The sequence below is a fragment of the Solanum tuberosum genome, unplaced genomic scaffold (assembly GCF_000226075.1).
Source record: "Solanum tuberosum cultivar DM 1-3 516 R44 unplaced genomic scaffold, SolTub_3.0 scf00361, whole genome shotgun sequence".
NCBI classification, from domain to species: Eukaryota; Viridiplantae; Streptophyta; class Magnoliopsida; order Solanales; family Solanaceae; genus Solanum; species Solanum tuberosum.
In genome coordinates, this window is record NW_006239286.1 from 618659 (window position 1) to 624386 (window position 5728).

The 5728-nt window shown below is 35.9% G+C and overlaps 1 long non-coding RNA gene across 1 annotated transcript; it reads left to right on the forward strand.

Moving 5' to 3' along the window:
• The first annotated feature begins 1858 nt into the window (after positions 1-1858).
• On the forward strand, positions 1859-5177 carry LOC107063458 (uncharacterized). Its single transcript, XR_001475349.1, has 3 exons — positions 1859-2267; positions 4512-4555; positions 4941-5177. It is a non-coding gene; the product is annotated as an uncharacterized lncRNA (long non-coding RNA).
• Positions 5178-5728: the final 551 nt, after the last annotated feature.

Genomic DNA, 5728 nt, shown 5'->3' on the forward strand with positions numbered 1-5728 from the left:
CCCCCCTCCCCCCAATCGACCCCTAATTTTTTCAAAAGGAAAAAAAAAATTACCCTCTCCCCCGGGGAACCCTCACCCCCAGCCCCTTTCCACCAACCTACCCCTAATTTTTTTTTGTTTTCCAAAAACAAAATTTACCCCCACCCCCTACCTTCCACCAACCGACCCCTAAATTTTTTGTTTTCCAAAAACAAAAAAAAAATCTATTTTTTCAAAAAAAATAAATTTACCCCCTCCCCCGGGCACCTCCCACCCCCCAGGGCCCTTCCACCAACCTATCCCTAATTTTTTTTTTTCCAAAAACAAAAAAAATCTGTTTTATCAATTAAGTTTGAAAATTAATTGAATTTTTGAAAATTAATTTTTTTATTTTTATTTTTTAGCACAATAAAGAATTTTGAGTGGAAGTGAAAACTAAGTGATCTATTATGGGTCAATATGGATACTCATATTTAACCCATTTTGACCATATTTGTAGAGACTCTTAAAATAGCTTGAAGCCCATATTTAATCAATTAAAATATGAGTGATCCAAGTCATTAAATATGGGAAAAATGGACTCATTTCATTAATATGTGCTAAAATTGCCACCCCCTAAAGACCCCTAGCTTGGATAGTAGATAGTCATGTTGTGGCCTGTTGAGCCCTTTGGTTAGCATATCAGCCGACTGATTTTAGGTTGAAACATAAGCAATCTTAACCAGTCCTTGTTGGAGTTTTCCCCTGATGAAATGACAATCAATCTCAATGTGTTTAGTACGTTCATGATAAACTGGATTAGAAGCCAATTGAATAGCAGACTTGTTGTCACTATATACTTGAACTGGTAAATGAATAAATGAACCTTAACCTTTAACTCCTTCAGCATTCCTACCAACCAAACTAACTCTGCTACTGTATAAGCTAAGCTCCTATACTCAGCTTCATCTGAGCTCCTTGAAACAATGGTTTGCTTCTTAGCTTTCCAAGAGACCACAGACTCTCCAAGTTTAACCACATAGCCAGTCACAGACTTCCTTGTAAGAGGGCATGCTGCCTAATCTGCATCACAAGTTTAACCACATAGCCAGTCTCAGATACATCTCCATACTGTCCGGCTGATAGCTTCTGTTTGGCCATCAGATTGCAGGTGATACACTGAAATAAAACACAACTTGGTATCACTGAGGCGAAAGAGTTCTGTCCAAAAGCCACTTGTGAAAGTTACATCACGAGCACTAGTAATGGTTATTGGTAAGCCATGTAATTTGAAATATTGTCAAAGAAGAGCCATGAGCTTACAACGGAGTAGGGATGAGCAATATGCAACAAGTGACAATATTTAGAGAAACGATACACTAGTAAGATTACATTTTACCCATGTGAGGTAGGCAAGCCTTGTACAAAATCCAATGGTATGTTTGACCACATTTGCTCCATTGCTTCCCATTTGTAAACAATGGTGGAGACATGATTTTTGTCAAGGGAATTCAAGAATATTTAAAAACAAACTCTCGAAGAACTAAAATTATTAGAAATTTGGGCAAGCGAGAATTGGATCTACGTTGTCTAAGAGAATTTGAATCACATTTACCGCTGAGGTAATCCTTTGGTTTGTGTCAAGGGGATTCAATGTCAAATATATATACACAATAAAAATTTAACCCTATATGCATAGAGTTTTTTTTCCCTTTTTTCCAACTTTGGTCCACCTAGATGCGCCCATGTTTGTAAAGAATGACATCCACTTGTCTCTTAAGTCTCATAAATGGGTCCCAAGGTCTTAATCCAATTGACACCTAGAACACATCAAAACCACTTAAATTGAGAACATATAAATTAATAAGAAAAACATGATTAGCAAACCATATTGGAACATTGTCCCAGATTTCTGACCCGTTCACCACTTCTCACCACTATCCTTAACCCATCTCGCCTGTTGACTTGAAAATTGAATTGCGACACAAGTTTAGAATCCACAAAGCTATGGGTACTTCTAGAATCAACCAATGATATCTGTGAATTTCCTTTCAATTGCCTTGAAAATGCATATTTTGTGGGGCTGTGATACATATGATGGATTCCAAAGAAATTTGAGGTTGTCTGTACTAGGATTTGACTCTTATTTGACAGATTTTCCCACCTCTTCATCTACAAGTCAATTAAGACTAATTTCTTGCACTAATGGCCCTGAGTGAATGGTTCGTCACAGTTGAAACAGAGTCCCTTGAGTCATCTTTCCTCCATCTCAGTTCTAGTCAATTTCCCAAATCTGGTGCATTATTGAGGTGAGAAATCTATTACTCCCTCTGTCCCAATTTATGTGACACATTTCGGATATCGAGATTCAAACATGTCTATCTTTGACCGTAAATTTTTCCTATATTTTTTAAATATTTTGTATTATCAATTATTGAGACTTAATCGTACTTTTTGTGTAATTACAAATATGTAAATCTCATTTTAAAAAATTTGAAAATTTCATGAGAAATTCTCGGTCAAACTTAAATTGTTTGACTCTCGAAAAGTGAAATGTGTCACATAAATTGGGACAGAGGGAATATTTTTTTTTTATCTATGGGAATCTGACAATTGCAAATGATGGGGTTGTCCCTTGCTTACATAAAGTCAAGATATACTCATAACAATATCTAAATCTGGAGGATCATGCAACTCTACCTCAATTGCCTTATAGTCAGCAAGACCACTTATATAAAGTTCAATTTTTGCGATGGTGTGATGGTACTTGGCTGTGAACCAGTTGCTCAAATTTTCTGTGATAATCTGCTGCTCCACAAATCTTATGCTCGAATAATCCACAATTATTCGGTACATTTAGAGCAACAAATCTTTGGGGAATATTTAGAAGATAAACAAACCCCCCTTTCTTATCGATCAGGTAGACAAATCAAGTCATGCCTCTATAATCTCAAAATCAAGAAAAATATTCGTGATTATCTGCATTAGACCAGATGTGGCATAACCTAGCCAATTCTCCAACTTCTGACTCATGATTGGTGATCCAAAATGGAAGTTACATTAACGTTTGAATTCATCCCAAGAGGATTGAGGCATATTGTCTTAAGTTGAAGGAACCAGAGTTGTATTCCCTTCCACCAGAGGCGAATCTAGGATTTTTTGAACATGGGTGCACCAAGTAAAATATATTGAAGTAGAAATTGATCCTTAATCCTCAAGGTCAAAAGCTCAACTTTTAACCATGTGGGCCATTTAGACTTCTTGTAGTATGGGTGCCAGAATATATTACACAAATTTTAGAATATATATATATATATATATATATAATATCTAATTTTACGAAGAGACCACGGACGCCGATGCCCTATTTTTTGGCTCTAAATTCGCCACTGCCTTCCACATGAAAAGAAATAAGTCCAACCTTTATTCTTCTGGAGTTTGTTGGTGTCTAAAGCATTGTTTATACCTGTTCAACCATCCCAAAGTGTCCTCTTGGCCAGTAAATCATGGAAAATTCAACTTTGTATATTTAGGCATATGATGGAGCTTTCCCCGGTTTCCGATCCCGACCTTCATGACACTCAGTTTACCCTTCCAACTTCAATATTGACAGATATTTTTTGTTAAGTCAGAATCAAGCCTTTGAATTTGCTAAATCCTTAGTGAGTACATCCAAGTGAGCCTTTATGGCTTCCTATCTGGCTAAATTGGTTGCACGTTCTTCTTGGAACAAGTTCACCAACTGTGTCAATTGTTGCTAGACTTGGACTCTCATAACTCCAAGCTATCATACCAATTTGTTATGGTCCCTTGTTATGAATTTGGTTATGGAACACTGCAAAACAAAATCAGAGTCAATGTGGAATAAATAAGGAGTCTGGGAAGAGGTTCTCTTTATGCGACCTACGGTGCTGGTTCGTGAAGAGAGAACCAGCAATCTCTTGAGTTGAAGTACTCAAAATCTGGAGCAATTTTCTGCATGCATTTTATCAAATTCAAATAACTTTAGATACAACACTGGTAGATTAATCACCCACCTAAGAACAAGAAAGCAACTTAATAATATTACTGGAATGAGAAAGTGAAGAGATAACCTCCCTATTGCAAACAACTGCTACAAAGAAATAAGAAATATAACTAACAGATATGCTGAAGTCATCTATTTCTCTGATTTTAAAAATTTCCATGTGTAAACGGTAAACCGCTGGCAGATTAAGGGGGTGCTAACAGGGTTGCTATGAATTGAATCTTTTATCTGGAAAGCTGCAACTGAGACACAAGTAAGTAGATGTAGTTATAGGATAGAAGTCCTTACTCATCTCTACATTGGTGTTCATATCTGTCTTTTACGACTGTGTTTGGTTTTACTTTGTAAACCTGGAGAAATCTGGCTAGTCAACACTGGAAGTTGAAGCAGCATTTGTACTTCTCTGCTCCACTATGTTCACTTCTCTTCTTAAGAGCTTGAGTTTATGGAATTTTACTAAATTCTATAGTCATTATTTTTTTATTCTACTTCCTACTCATTTTCTACTAAAACTTCAAATTTGTAGGTTACATTGCAATCTGGGTAATTTGAAGGAGAAGTACGGCTCAGGTAAATAATGCTGCTTTTAGGCATGTTCATACTAGCGTATAACTACTTGGATATCTATAATTGCATTAAAAAATCTCTGTTTGGATCCATGTAGATAAGGTTTTGCTGCTGCTGGATCATGAATCTATGATCTCATGTTCATTGATTTGCAGCAGTCTTTTACAATGTGGAGAATTCCATCACTGTTTTACACACTTAACCTTTTGATGCTCTACTTTTACCTGTATGAATTAGTTTTTAGCCCTTTCAAAAACAACTGGTGATGATAGTTTCATGTAATCAACAGTATAAATCCTGCAAAAAGCATCGAACTCCTAATGTTATCAATTCCAAAATTTATCAAACTCAAATATGAATTTATGCCTCACATCTTTTAATTTCACAGAATAGATGATGTTCAGCTTCCTAAGCATATGTCTGAGACAAATGGTTTAACTGAACAAATGGACTCATCCACACCTCAGGAAGAATGCAAATGGGGTAACTATGCTAGAGGAGCAATATATGCCCTGCAGAGCAAAGGAAATCATCTGAAAACGGTTAGTAAGGTTTCTTTGGCTGCTGGTTGATAGACATATGTGATATGCTTAGTTTACCAAACCAGTTGATTCCATTTATGTTATCGAGATTTACAAAATGGTTCTTTCGCATTTAAGAGAAGAATGAGTGGAAGCTTGTTTACAATTTCTGTTTAAGCACTGTAACTGCTCCGAATCTGAGTATTTTCCATTTATTACTTATTAAAGTGAGTCAGTTATATTCAATCAACTTGCAGATGTTGAACTCTAAAATCTTACATTCCGTTATTCATTCCATAGGTGGACTTCTAGCTCATTAATATAGATTTAGATCCTTCCATGCACCATCCAATTTTCACTTCTTATATCTCCTATGTACTGAAATGATTGTTTCTACAATTTTGTGCTGGTGGAAATGATCTATTATGACCTTTCCTGATCTCTATTGTGTAAAAATGAAGATCTCTTGTAAAAAAAGACATAAAACTAAAAACAAGTTTTTATAGGACTATAAAATCAATTCTTGCTTTGTTCTGTTTAATGCTGTCCGACAGGAACCCATTCGTTAGTTTTTGAAAATATATATTAGTCACCATGCATCTGCAAATTGTTTGAGTACTGGTTACTGGAAGATGATGCTTCTGGTTGTTCCCAT